Source organism: Gavialis gangeticus, unplaced genomic scaffold (genome assembly GCF_001723915.1).
Source record: "Gavialis gangeticus isolate Ggan-Ray unplaced genomic scaffold, GavGan_comp1, whole genome shotgun sequence".
Lineage (NCBI taxonomy): Eukaryota > Metazoa > Chordata > Crocodylia > Gavialidae > Gavialis > Gavialis gangeticus.
Genome location: NW_017728996.1, coordinates 11,574,555 through 11,590,035, shown reverse-complemented (window position 1 = coordinate 11,590,035; position 15,481 = coordinate 11,574,555). Strand labels below are relative to the sequence as shown.

Here is a 15,481-nt window from a genome sequence, read left to right as displayed (position 1 = left end):
CCCCCCCCCCCCCCCAACCACTCCTCAGAAGGAAACACAGCAAAAATCCTGGCTTAGGTTAAAAATCTGACTTACGCCCACAAGGGAGCATTCAGAGTTGATGACCATCCTCCGATGAACTTGCTACATTTTGCTTAGGGTGGCAATAGGCAGCCTGAGTCCAGAAGGTCACCCACTGATGTCAGTCTGCCACCACAGTGTCTCATGAATGCCGTTATTGAAAGTAAGCAAATTTTTGCTTGAATGGGTAAAGATTTGCTTCTTGCACTCAGAGTGCCGTCACCAAATTCCAGTGTTGGCAATTGCATCTTGCTTATCTAAACCAATCTACACTTTCTAGATACGTTGTTGTTCCCAACTTTGTTTTTTTCCCCTGTCCTAAATTGCGCTCTACGGGTAACAAACCCCTGTCTAGAAGAAGCTGAGGTTTACCATCTACGTGAATGGGAACATGCCGCGTGTTTTGGAATCTGGTTGGGTAAGCAGCATCATTTAAAGATCTTTGTTATATGATATTTATATTAAAAAAGCCAAATAATGTTCATTTTTGGAGTCCTCACTGAAGAGGGATGAATCAAGCTACCAATTTGAATACAATCTTAATGACCCCTTTTTGGATGACAGAATTGCTTGCATCTTGAATCCAAAAATACAGGTAGCTCCTAAGTGAAAATAGTCCTGTATCATGAGTAGGCCTCCTGGTCTAACCATTCTGCAAGAAATAAAATGGTAATCACGACAGTTCAAATTCATCTGAATGCCTTGGATTATCGAGGATATTGATTTTTTCAGTAGTAAAACGGCTGAATTGAAAATCTGTGCTTACTTAGAAATGTTACACATGCCTAAAAATGTGTGTTCAGCTTATTTTTAAAGATGTGTTCTTGTCCCACGTGAATCACCCCACCTAGCTGGAATTTATGAACTGCTTCTTCTTGTTAAAATAAACCAACCAAAATACCAGTTTGCTTAGGGGGAGTGGGGAGAGACTGGAAAGAGAAGGGGGTGTGCTGGGAGAGAGGAGGGACCTACTGAAGACAGATTATATCCAGTAAAATTCATGATCAGATGCAGTTAGTTCATAGGATGCCAGGAAAGCAATCATCTTGCCGAATCTTGATCCTTAACTAAGAGACCAATGAAGAGAGCCAATTGCAATTGTCTTGGTACACTGCAAACTTTGGAAAGTTGAAAAATATGATAAATGTTTATTATTCCATCATGACAAGATTTTACTGTGGGTTGCTCGGGGATCAGAAGGCTTCTGTGTACAAATCTGTATATATTTGGGTCAAGATGCTTCTCTCATCTTCAACAGTCTGTTTAATTTAGGAGGAAACCGTTCTGAGAAGAGATAACATCTACAAACAAAATTGACACGGGATCACTATACAGGCTAACACAACCGTTTAATCTATTCTGTGTTGCCCCTGAAAAGACGGCTTTTATAGGTATGGCATGATTTCTTCTTCTGTTCATAACATCTATTCGTTTTATTTGACCAACCTAAACCTGGAAGCTCCAAGAAGTGAGTGGTCCCCACCTGGGTCAGATGAGCGGGCAAATAGAAGTTCAGGGAGTTGCAGTAACAGGCCTGATTTTGAACATGGTGAGAGTTTGATTTCTGTGGGATCCTTTACAGGAAAAATATTTGTAGTTAAATATGCATAAAGGAAGGATAATTAAAGCTCACTTTTCAGGGCATTGGGTGATCACAGCAGATGTCACACAGTTGGGTTATCATGGACATATTTCTCTTTCTTGTGTATCAGGCACAAAACACGATTAGAGCCACAATACTGCAAATAATATTGGACCACTGTGGTGTAGCAAAGCTCATACTTAGTTTTTCAAGTGTTGCATGTATAGAGAGATTCTTCTGTGTTATTGGGAGGGGGTGGTGCTTATAAACATCTTAGGGCCTGATCCAGCACCCAGCCCCTACCTTTATCCAAGAATTGTATACAACCTGTCTCAAAGAGCCCTAATAAAACATTTTGCTAGGTATGAAAGAAGGTCTGATGGTCACAACCTTGATTCCGCCCCATTCAGTGGTGAAGAAACCAGCCTTAAGTATGTGTTGCGGGTGGAGTTGTGTAATTCAATGGTGAAACGGTGTTCGCTACAATAGTTTAAAACGTGGCTGATTTGTAAAGGCGCCTAAAGATGTAGATGAGTATCTTGTGGGATTTATCAAAAGAGCTTAGGTGCCTACCTCCTTTAGAAACCTGTAGAGAAGAGGAACCTAAATACGTATGCAGATCTTGCCCTTCATGCCTCTGCATCCTTAGGTACCTGAATATTTCTGCAAATCCGGCCTACGAATATCTAAAAACGTCAACCTAACAAGTCCCTATTTACTACCCAGCACTCTGAAGAGCGACGTTGTTTCACGTCCATTCTGATTTCTAGTTAGATTATGAGAGACACGGGGGCCCAAGCCCAAGCTGACGTTTGGGAAAGGGGACACCTCTTTCGGATTGATTGAAATGACCTGGCAGAAGAATGTTTAAACATCAAGGGTTTGATGCCAGGCATGCCCAAGCACCTGGAAACATCAAATGAATTCCAGGTGTTCTGTCATGACGACAAACTTGCTTCATTTCTAGCCACACGCACAAAATGTGACTTCCAGTTCCACAAATCAAAACGGGACCGTTGCTGCCCCCGGTGCCTTGATAACTCTGACATATTGCAAGTGCTGGAAAGAATTTTAATCTACATAGTTTGAAAATAGGGGGGCTTTTAAATATGCTGCATACAATTTGTGATGGTCATCTCTAAAATGCAGCTCCATTATCCTTTTCCATTTGGAATGAATGAGGCTAATTAATTTCAGGCCATACTTGATGAGGTCAGCACCATACGAAGGGTGCGTGCTAGACATTGCTAATCTCTTTCAGCTGAGAGTGATGAATTAAAGATGAAGCATGCCTTTGCAGGCCTAATTTAGAATGTATATCAAAAACCTACAGCAAATAATACTATACCCTACAACAAAGGAAAACTTGTTCTCTCAGGCTCCCATGTAGTGTTGATTTTAAAGGCATTTTCATTTCACTTTGGAATTCCAGCTGTGGATGGGTGAAACAGTTCAGAAAATTCAAGCTGCCTCTCTTTCTAATGCCTGTGTGGACAAAAGTGGTAATGGGAGTGTTGAAGGGAGGGGGGGAAGAACTCGTCAGTGTTTTGATCCTGGATGTATTGTGATTCGAACTGCACTACATGGCCCTGTATTTAGTGAAGCAGCCAGAGTCGTGCCTTCCCCAAGTACCTGGGATGTTCCATCTGCACTGCAAAGAAGGTATATTCAGAGATTTTAAAGCTTCAAGAGAAAGCAGCTAAGTGTCAGATTTGGTTAATGATAGTCCTTACCAATGCCCCTGTTCTGTGAGCAAGGTGTATATAATTTCTTTCAGGCCAACCCACAATAATACATAAGCTCCCTGGCCAGTAGAGAGCCAGGTCTCTCCAGACTTGTTCACTCTGAGTGGCACCCTCTGCTGTAAATAGTCCCATTGCATTCATAAGGTAGGGCAGCAGGATCTGGTCCAAAAGGTATCTATGCCAGCCACTGTTAAACTTAACCGGGTTGGATTCCCCCATGAGGGTAAACGGTCATGGATCCGTTCAATTCACATTGGCTCTGCTGATTTATGCCCGTTGAGAAATTGGCCCCATTCCCACTCAATTTTTGCAGTCCTTCCTTAAACAAAACAACCGTTAAAGTCAGCAGGAGCTTTGCCTGAGTGAGGATCAGCAGAATTTGGCCCCATATGCCATGAGAAATTAGACATAACTGTCATTTCTGCAAGACAGTTCCTATGAAATGTTAATCTGTTCTCTGGAGGAGGAGGTTGAAAACACTAAGACCCCCAGCTACCCCCGCCACTTTGTTCCTTAGTACCTAGCAGTTCCTTGAAATTCTTGACAGGTTATTGCAAGGATTCGAAGTTCCCAACTGGTGGCCATAAGCTGCTGCTGTCTTTGTATTCCAGTAGTCCTCATTAGAACAAAGCTGCTTCGAATTAAATCCAATCTACATGCCGAATCAATCTTTCAACCCTTTGATTGCTTCTGAAAATATTTATATTTCTTAATAATGCACATTTTGTCCCACAGCCTGTGATTAAACCCAGACAAGGTCCAGAAAAGCCTGGAGTGTATGTGGAAGGGGGTTATTTGGGACAGGAAAAGAAAGATAAAGAACACAGGTTTTTCCCATTGTGAAACCATTAGAGTGTATAAATCTAGCAATTTTGGTCATATAAGTATCAGAGTGGGGTTGTAATAAATACAGATTGGAGTATTATAGTAACCAAATGGAGTTTATGGATTATGTTCACTAGTTCATAATTCTCCGCCACTGCAATCTAGCTAGTTTTTCACTGCATTCAACTTTATTAATATGTTCTTTGTTTCTGGCAAAACGTGAAAGTCTGCAGTAGTACTCTCTATAATATTAACATACATAAAGAATTTTGCCCTCAAAAAAAAGATGTTAAGGGGAAAGTTTTAATGGGTTATAAATTAAAAGGGCCGGATTCTCTATTGGTTTAAAATAGTTGTGCTGTATTGAAAGCCAACGGTTTACACCAGTTGGGGAGCAGGAAATGCATGAATTTCAATGTGCAAACCAGAATCCGAAAACAGAGAGGAAAACTACTACTACCACTTATCCAGCGATTATTTTTTTGATTGATCAGTAAGAGGTTTTGAGGGGTAGGGATGGGAAATGGGCAAAAGCTTTGAAGCTTTTATCATGAGCTGCAGCCCAGGGGAAAGAAGCATGTCATATGTAGCAAAAAGTAATACAAAGCATGGGTAAGGTACAGGAAAACAAAGAGAGGGATAAATTGTTTGCCAAGAAGGTAGTGGGCAGTTATTAAAAGTTGTATAGATCAGGCCTGATTCTGAAGGTTGGAAATTTTGTCATTGATTAACCACATAGATATGTCTGGGTACACAGATGAGATATGAGAAATATCCCAAGTTTTCCTCCCCAAACATAAGTGACTGCACTCCACAATAATGAAAAAAGAAAGGATGCTTTTTAGAAACATGCTGGAATAAATCAGCCTGGCAAAATTACTACTAGACCAGGTTGAGAGGGAGGAAATTCTTGAGAGTGAATCAAAAACATCTTGCTTGATTTTAATCCTCATTGCAATAAAGGCAAGGCTAGTGGATTCTGTCTTTAGGCTGGTAAATGCCCGTGATAGTTTTGCAAGTTGTCAAGAAAAGATGGAAAGAAAAAATTTTACACCAAATATCATTCATGTATTCATCACACATTTCTTTGTATTAAGTTATCATTGCCTATGTACATGTTTTATTATTGTTATCTTGCATATGTGCTGAGTCTTGACAGCCACTTGCCTTTAAAATGTGGTTTGGATAAGTTGTCTTTAAGGTAGGGAAACCTCTCTTGCCACCCGGAAAAAACATCCTTGTTTCACAGATAGAATAAGGCCTGATCCAAAGCCCGTTAAAGTTAATGGAAAGCCTCTTATTCACTGTAATAGGCTTTGGATTAGGCCCAGACTAAAGATACTATATGATGTAACTTATATTTTGTGAATAATTACTTCTGTGATTTGACAAGCCCAGTTTTATACTGCACGTGGATGCTTTTTTGTGAAAGAACTTGAAAATATATCCCTTAGCGAGCCTACCCACACAACACAGAAGGTATTGTCTTGTGAGGTGCTTTTATTAAAGCATTTAAGCCTAAAGGTGTATGCCTATTTTTAAAAGAAATTTTCTGATTGTAGATAACTGCTCAATTTGATTTAGTGTCGAATGATAGTGATGGGGTTGATAACTGAGCATTCATCGGTAATTCATCTTGTGCTAGTAGAAATTTACAGCAAAGCAGTGCTTTCCCAACACTGACAAGTCCTATTAATCTTCTTCAGACACATTTCAATAGGTGTCTCCATCTGTGCCCAACATCTAAACACTCTGGCATCACTAGGGACTTGGAGACACCTTCATTTCAGGTTACACTAGTGAAAATGTGATACTAGATTGTATTCTATTTTTTAACCTAATTCTCCCTTTTCATTCAATTAGCCTTTCTTGACTGCATTTTTCTACTCATGTGTAACATCCTTTTCTCAGGAAGAGCTTTTAAAAAGGAGATTTAGTTTCTTAAAGATACAGAATCTACTCTGAAGAGAGCAACCAGGAACTTTATAAACTAAAGCAACATAACAAAGCTCCCAGCTACTGTGGAACTAGAGAGACTGGCTGCAGAGTGCTTTCCGCATAGTATGCCCGCTAGGCAAAATATACCTGTCATAATACAACCCTTACTGGCACTTTGAGGCTAGGGCAGAGGAAGTAGGGAAACAGAAGGCATCCTTTTCCCAGTTTATCGCATTTTGGAACAATTCATTGCGCAGTGCTTTGGTTTCAAAACCTTTCATACCAAAGCATCCGTGAGTACTCAGCTCTACACAGACCACAAGCATGTTCTCCTTACACATGCAGCTAATGCATGAACAAACATTGCACAGTCAAATGAGAGCAATAACATTTATAGGTGGATTAAGCTTAAACTTCCTTGCTTATTATTAAAAGCAAGTCATTTGCAAACCACATGGACAAGCCTTGGTGTGAATGTATGAGAATGTCACCTCCAAACCAATGTCAGTTGTATCGCTTTCCAGGCTGGAATGAGTTTTTTAGCAAAGCAGCACAGCTTTAAAAAATATTCATTTTAAAGTGGGTTTGCTTTTCTTGCTTCCTTCAGACCTTTCAGCTGTCTTTTAACAGTGCCCTCCTGATACTCTTTACTCCAAGTTAGATGGAGCATGCTGGCCTAAACGCTCTTGTTTACATGATGCAAACAAGGAATAACATGAACAAATGGGTAGCGGCATTTGCGAGCGAAAATGGTATCTCAAACTTTGTTGCTAGCTTTTATGAAGTTCTTGAAAACCAACCTGCGAGTCATGTTATAGATCTAAATGACCTTATTGTAGGTGGCAAGTTTAAATGTGCCATATTAATAACTTGTTATCCAAGACAAATTAAGTCCTTATGTGTCAAAAGCACTCTGCTCTGGATTACCTACAAGACAAGTATTTATTGAATAAACGTTGGATCCAATTTCATTTTAATGTGACTGACTGTATGCTTCAGCCTTTTAGAATGAGATAAAAACACTCAAACCTATAACTGTGTTGCAACATTACACCTAACTTGTCTATTTCTATTATTGTCTCTTTAACGTGGGATATCAAAAGCATTTGGGTTTGTTTTAAGGGGTTTTTTTAATATTATTATTCTGAAGAGCAAGGGGAGAGATAGAAAAAAGGCTGGCATTCAGCCTAAAGAGAAATCATTGAAACAAATTAATCCTATGCCGTTTAAATTGACATGGTAATCCATCATCAGCAAAGGCAAACTCTGAAAGCAATCTAGAATCTGCAGTGTTCTTTCACTGGCCCTGAGGCACAAAGACAGATAGTAAAAGAGGAAGAGAAAAAAAAAATCATAAAAGTTAGCAACGCCTTAAAAAAAGAGGGGGGGGCAAAATAGCTTTTGCTCTTTTCCTGCTTCCAAATATCTAGTTCAGAAAGAAATTCTGATTCACTTTCAACAGTTGCTTATTAAAGTTTACTTCTGCGTTTCATGTCCTCTGCGTGGGTTTTTGTTTTTGGGGAGGGGGTTTTGTTCTAAAGCACCATCCTATATGATTTTTATCATTGAAAACTGCAGTAACCTGAACATCCCTCTCTGCTCGCTGTATGTCTCATCTCAGTCTCAACTTGGCTGCTCCAAATGAACAATCAATTCTACCCTGCTAATATGAAAGAAAAGTACCGTAATGTCCTCAAAAACTGAACAGCTACAATTTTCATAGCGTTAACAATAAGAATCATCTGCTCCATTCCCCTGTCGGCGCAGAACCCTTTCCATTCGACTGTAGCTTTTCTAGGGCTTTGTCCAGTCTAGTTTTAAATATCTGAAGTGATAGGGCCTTATGCCTCTCTAAAATGCTGCTGGCGAGTGAGCAAATTTAAACCTCTTAGGTCTTGGAAGCCAGTTGTAATGAGCCCACTCTCATCATGTAAGCGTAGCTACAGCCATCCAGAGCCGAATTCTCTAGGAACAGTGTTTACTGCTTTGATTTTCTCTTCTGTTCGTAGAATGATCCCTATTTTTTTTTGGCCAAAGCTTTTCCTCACTGGCTGGCTGGCAATGCAGATAACAGAACGTATATGATGAAATGATTTGTTTACGACTCCAATTAAAAAAAGAAAAGTATTCAACCTCAAAAGCTAGGGAAGGAGTCATACCTTTCAGTGAGAAACAGACAGAGTCTGAAGAAAAAGTCAGACACCTTAGTGCCAAAGGCAAAGGACTGGAGTGGCTGTATAATATAAACCATACTCAACATCTGCCCTATTTTAATTTTGGAGGGATAAAGTTTCTTCTTTTTTATTATTAAGAAAACTTTGTGACAGAGCAACCCATGAGCAATGTTATCAAAACTGTTTTATTGTTGTACTGAAACTGAACTATTAAGGGATATTTAAAAAAAAAAAATCTCCCCACCTCCTCTTATTCTAAAGAACCGGAGTTCTCAGCCTCTGCTGTCATTTCCATGTCTGTACGAAGTACTGCAACTGGGTGTGAAATACAAAGGGGTGGTCAACTGTTCAGGATGAGTCAAAATGATTAATTCCCAAACGCAAAAAAAAAAAAAAAAAAAAAAATCATGGATATATACATATCATTGTATTGCCAAAATGGCTTTTGCAGTAGTTACTGAGATGAGGGATGATTATTGAATACAACAAGTGCAAAAGAAGCCTGAACTAAATAACTATGCTAAAAAGCACACATTTCACAGGTTGGAAATGATCCCGCTCGGTTTCTGAGTTTATTTTCCACCCCTGCAGCACAAATCCTAAAACACAGTACCAAAATATACTAAAATATAGAGCAAATACGAAAGAACTCCACTGAATACAGCTAAGGGGTCTCTACCAGAAAAAGGTTAGAATGTGATTGAAAGCATAACATTTATTTAATCGCCAATATGTTTAAAAGCCAGAATATGGTTATTTTATTACCAGATAATACTCAGATCAAAGTGAAGCGCTGTAGCTGGAAGGAACATTCTCTTTGGAAATAGAGTTGTATGTAATTGTTTCCTATGAAAACCTAAAACTGGTCTTAGTTTTTAAAACTTGTATTTCCTGACGTGATATAATGCAAGCTAGTCTGGAGAGACCATACGTGCCATTTTTCACTGCTGGTATCCCTTTGCTTTAACTCTTTAACATGATAAAAATCTCATCCAATTTACTTCAGTCAAACACACAGGATTATTTTGGATAAGACTGATTAATTTCTTACTGTTAGAAATTAGACTTTGATACAAGCATAGTACCATTTTAACCAAGGTCTTCAAACAGGAGGAGGAAAAAAAAATCTAAAGAAAATGATACATAGATTGATAGGCAGTTGAAACTTAAGCATTGAGGGCAGACAGTTATTTTACTACTGTATAAAATAGCTCATCTTAATTCAGTTCAGGGTATAGAGTGTAATATATGCACTTCATATTTCCAAAAAAGCTGGAGTCTTTCAGAGGAAAGAGAATGGCAAGAATGTAGCTTTAATTATGGGGGTTATAAATACGCAGTTGATTAAAAGCTATCCCCTCCTTTCATATCTAATATTGTTCAGCTTTGCTTACATATATATCTGTCTGTCTATATCTCTGTCTGCTTATTGTGTTTTTTTTTTCTGAGAGCTGTATTTCTATTTATGTAATGCCTGACACGGGCCCTGGAAGAAAGTAAATACCTCCTTAAACTGTCTATGCTTCTGCTGTGAAAAAAAAACCCTTAAAATTGTAATATGTAAAAAGAAATATAGATCATTTTTACAGTTGATTACTTGATAAGTTTTATTTTTGAAACTGAGTATTTTAAATGTTATGATCTCATACTTGCAGTAGTCTGTGATTCCAGTAATTATTTTTGAACATGTCACTCAAAAAATCAAAAACCACTATAAAGACATCATTCTTGAAAGGAAGCAGAGTAAAAATATAGCTAGGGATTAAAATAATTTTGTTGTTACATTTTTGTTCTTAATTTTTGTTTACTTCTAAACCAGACTGTTTTGCCGAATGAGGGATAAAATATCATTTTCTATATAAGGCAGGGTTTGTTAAATAGGCAAACAGCTGAATCAATCAGCAGGCAGATTCTTTGCTACTTCAGCTATTATCCAAAAAATCTGAAACCATAATAAATATATATGGAGATCTTATTTAAATGCACTTACCAAAAATGTACGCACCTCTGAATAGTGCACATATTTCTGTCTTCAGACTGGGGGGGGGGCAAAAAAGCGGTTCAAATGCATAGGTTAGGATTTGCATATGACTGTGTGTGTGTGAAATATATAGAAACCTGTATTGCACCAAACAACTCCATTGCTTAAACATGTAGTTCAAAAGCCTTTTTTCCCCCAAAAAACCATTCAATGTATTAAAAGATTTAAGAGCAGAGAATATGCAGCAAAAAAAAAAAAAAGGACAACTTCTGCAGTAATATTCTTTGGTATGCAATTATGTAGGCAGACATATAGATATAATGTGAGAGTTATTAACTTGCAACATCAGTGATGAATCCTGAATCAATACAATGGGACTGCCTATTAAAATATCAGCCAGGTGTGCTAGCAGGCAAATCTACTTTGGGAATCATTTCTAGATGTCTTCCTTAAGGGTTATAGTTTGACTAGGAACAAGGAGCTCAAGGGGAAGCTGCTGATGGCGAATGTGCTTTTGCCTCTTGCAAGAGCTGTCATTTTTCGAAGGCTCCACTCTTTGCCACCACCACCAACAACAAAAAAATAGAGTGGACAAGAAAATCTGCAATGGAATAAATCAAAAGAATTGTTCCACCAACATGAGTGTGCATTTCTAAGCCCTATCTGCGTGCAATGGATACAGGCGTGTGGCACAGAGGCGGAGCACACTGTTCTCTTTCCATCCCCATTTTCCTTCGGATTAGAGGGAGAAATGGAATGGAAAAGAGCAGAAAGCATCTGAAGCCTTGCATCCAGCCTGAATCAAAGAGTCCTGCAAAGTCCCTTGTTTTGTGGGGGGGTTTTGTTTTTTGTTTTGGTTTTTGTTTTTTTGTTTTTTTGCATCCCCCCCCAACACACAGACACTTCCTTTAGATGAGTGTGGTTAACCTTGGTTCTGTGCTGGAGAGGGGAGGGTTAATGAAACCAAGCTCTTGCGACCTCCAGGGTCAGACTCTTCCTATCTGCAATCTAAGGAATTAGGTAAGGAGGTTATAAGATTATAGTGAAAGGAGTTGCAGGCCCTCGCAGCCTCGCACCTGAACATATTGGTCTAATCCACTGGGATTCTTAAAAATCGCTTCAGCTATGGAAAACTGTTAATTAGACTGTGTCTATCCCGGGTTTCCTGTTGCATTAGTGATCCTACAGAGCTGCATCAACCCTGTGGGCTGACATGAAATGCAGCTAATATCCCCCCCCTCCACCACCACCTACAAGTGAAGCAGCAGTGGCCCCGCACTGGGGGAAGAGGCTCTGGATGAAGGGCATTGCAAAGGCTCGTGCAAAGCTCCCCGTGTGCAAAGGGCTTGACTGGGTGCAGCTGTCCCTAACTTTCCAGCAGCAAATTTAGCGGCTGGGGGGGAGACGTGAAAAACCCTCAGGGCTGGTCAGAGGCTTCGTAGGATGCCTGTCCTCCCTCTCGGAAAATAGCAGCGGTTCAAGCTGCCTCTCCAACTTGCCCTCCGTCCTATTGACTCGCTTGCCTGCTGTTGGCCACAGCAAAGATGCTCGCAGCAGCTGAGTGTTATCACAGTGTCCTTGATCCCGGGGAATACATCCCTTGTCCTTTATCCTGGGGAATACATCCCTTGCCCTGCCTCTCTAAAGAGCCTCTTCCAAGAGGGTCCTCGTCGGTCTGGAGCTGCCCCCTGGGTGATGCAGGCAGTCTCCTAAGCCATCAGTGCCCAGAAAATGAAGGGCTGGGGTTCAAGCTCGTGCAGTAGAAATGCCCCAAAGTTAAGCCCTCAGGGGGGCGGAGAGCGGTTTTTAAAGCCAATGTGTGCCCCGTCCAGAGCTGCTGGTGCCAGGGGCGCAGCCCTCTGGAGATGCCCCGTGCGGAGGCTGTGATGGGCTGATCTCTTTTTTTTTTGCCACCTTTGTTGGGAGGGAGCCGCGGGACTGGGGAGAGACGTGTGCCAACTGGGTTGCACATCCCAGAGCCAAGCTGAATCCTCCCCCCGGCTGCCCCCGGCTCCTGCGGGCAGAGATGCTCCTGCCTGATGGACATCCAGAGCTGAAGTCCCTTCAACTTGATCTCCGAGTCTGGCAGTCATTTGCTCCAGCCCTCTCCTTTCTCCGGCTGTGTGCCTTTTGTCACCATTTTCTCCGTGCTTCACTCATTGCTGTACATGGGAGGCGGACTTGCATGTCCCTCTCCTGGATTTTCCCTACAGCATTTCTATTTTTCCTCCTGTTCGTGTTTCATGTGTGTCCCTCTTTTTTTCTTTTTCTTTTTTTTCCTCCCCTCTCCTGTCTGCCTGCTGCGATGCTGGAGAAATGTGGGGCTTATTCCTTTCCCTACCTTCTTCGGGTCTGATTAGATGATATTTTTTCATTGGTTCTGCTACAATGGGTTCCTCCCTTTAATCTCTCCATACCCCCCCCCCCCCGGTATAACCAAATCCATGAAATTCCCAGCCTCTCTCTTTGACACTACTGGGTCGCCTAATCACTTCGTATCGATTTCCCTAACTCTTTTCATCCAGCTGAAGACACATCTTAAAACACTCCAAGCCAGAGTGTGCTCTTTGCTTTATACACACTAATAAAATGATTTACCCTTCTCTCTCTGCTCTCCTCACAGGAGAAAATCGTTCAAGTCCCGGCTATTTGTGTGTGATCAGTAAATATTTAGTGTGGTGACATCTTCAGCTCCTCTCCTGATCGATACCCAGCCCAACAGGAGGTGGACTATTGTCCGGGAGGAGACTTGCTGAGATCTCCTTTGGACGAGTGCTTTGCTGCTCCTACAGTATGCGATGATTTATCCTCGAAGGTAACCAGTAAAGAGAGACACACAGGCTTGGAAATTGTCTGCCCCCAACCTGTTTACTCTGCCATTAAAGCACTTGTGCAATGAATGAGTTATTCGAGCGGCTCCGTCATCTCCCTGGGATGCTCCAGCGCCTCCCGGGCGGCGGGGACCTCCGAGCTGCCCCCGCTCGCCCGGCCCCTTGGCCCCTGCCCAGCCCTTTGGCTTGAATCCCTGGCTCTGCCACGACCTGGGCTCTGCCTTCCCACTTGTGCTTGATGGGCTTCCACTCTCAGCACCGCCCTGCTCCGCGGGTTGGTGCGCAAGGGGCTGGGAGCACAAGGTGCCCCGGTCCCCGCGGGTCCAGCCAGGCGCGACCTCGGGACCCAGGGGTTGCTAACAGCCTGGAAAGTCTGCTTTCAATATATATATAGAGAGAGGGTATATATGAGTGTGTATGTATATGTATATATGTATAATATATATACACACACACATATTATACATATATATATAAAATATATAATAATATATGTATATATGTATGTGTGTGTGTATATATATATGTGTGTGTGTGTGTATATATATATGTGTGTGTGTGTGTGTGACAAGGGAGGACATTTTAAAAACCGAGTTTCTCTGACACGCCACAGTAGAGAGCTTTCTCCAGGGTAAGAGCATGGCTAGAAAGAGGACTTCGTGTTTGCTTTTCATCCTGATCTGTTATTTCACCCCTGGGAAAGAGCCATACCTGGAATAGGAGCTATTTCCAGCTGTAATTATTACACGAATACATCATATGTGGATGTTGCTATCTAGCTTGATGTGTATCCAGCCTAGATGGCAGATGTATGATCTCGGTGCGTGTGAGACCTATCTGTAGTGGACCTGTTTCATGCCAGGCATTGTATTTTTATATATAGAGCCACCATCTGATTGAATGCCTGTATATGGAGTATGCATTCAATATGTAGCGTGTGAGATGCGTTTCCATATATACGTGTGCACGCACGCACACATATAGGGAAACACATCTCTCATAAGCTACACACACGAGGTGCGTGAGTGTGTATGTGTATATATGTATGTATGTGTAGATGTGTGTGTACATGTGTGTGCATATATATACACATACATATATTTACACACATGTATACACACTTACACACCTATATATAGATATCTATAGATCTGTAGATCTATATATATAGATATATATTTAGCCTAGAAGAAGCATGCCTTTCCCTATATATCTATAGATAGCTATAGATATATAGGGAAAGGCACGCATCTGTAGATATATAGGGAAAGGCATGCATCTTCTAGGGAGGTATATGACTTGAATATACAGCTGCCTAGCCTAAATGTGTGTGTGTGTTCAGCGATTAAATATTCAAAGTATTAAAAAAAACCCAGCGATATCCACCTGTTAACTTTGCTTAGAAACCCCTTCAGCTAATAGCTTTCCCCTAACTCAATCAGTCCCCTCTTCTGGTAGAGAAGGAATGGAAAGAGGGAGGAAAAAAAAAATCCATATCAAAAACTCTTCCAACCTCTGTACCAGATGACACTTTCCACACCTTGTTCAGACAGGACTTCTATAGGGAGCTTATCTCCAGAATATATCTTTATACTAATGCATACTTAATTGGTCTGTCTTGACTGTCCATATAAAACAATTTAATTAGGGTGCTTTCTGCTTTGGAAAGAAGAAAAAAAAAATCTGCCCAGCATTTATTGTATTTAGCACCAATACAGCCAGAAAATGTTGCACAAGTTTTTGGTTGAAAGAGCACCTATGTGTCCATTGAAGGGCGCTGATCCGAAAAGACAGAGAGGACAAGTAAAATCGATTTGAAGCGACCCTCTCTGTCCCTTTCACACCATTCAGACACTCCATTCCTTCTAAGACAAAGCCCCAGCGCCTTGGGAATGCTGGCAAAAAAAAGGGGGGGAGCCTCCAATCCCACAAGCAAACGGAGCACTTTGCAAATTCCTCCATATCGCTGTTATTTTGTTTTTCTTCCCCTCCCCTCCAAAGAGCCGATCAAACCCAGGCTGTTCTGCCTCCGCGTCTAACCTTTCTTCTGCGGGAAAGCCCGTGTGGAAGGGGTGGAGGTAATTATAGCTATTAGTATTGCAAGCCTAGTTGCAACCTTGGTCATTCGCAGGCTTTTAGGGTTAAAATAGCCCTCACCTCTGACCCCTGCGGAGCAAAGTTGCAGCTCTCGCTACAACTCAGGCTAAAGTTTGCAAAACCTGAGCTGCACCACAGAGGGGAAGAAACTTCTCGCTGGAAGGAGGGTGCTTGCTAGATTTAAACCATCTTTAAGCGAGGGAATGAAATCCGCTCTCCAGACAATACCTTTGCGGGGGGGGGGGGGG

General features: G+C 41.2%; 1 long non-coding RNA gene across 7 annotated transcripts in view; it reads right to left on the bottom strand.

The window, feature by feature from the left end:
* Window positions 1–15,481, bottom strand: part of LOC109288481 — a 61,852-nt gene that overhangs the window by 35,200 nt on the left and 11,171 nt on the right. For 5 of the 7 annotated variants that reach the window (XR_002095149.1, XR_002095153.1, XR_002095147.1 and 2 more), the window contains exon 2: window positions 10,315–10,361. The exons of the other annotated variants lie outside the window; for them this stretch is intronic. This is a non-coding gene — a long non-coding RNA (uncharacterized LOC109288481). The remainder of the gene's footprint in view (window positions 1–10,314; window positions 10,362–15,481) is intronic. 7 annotated transcript variants of the gene reach the window in all.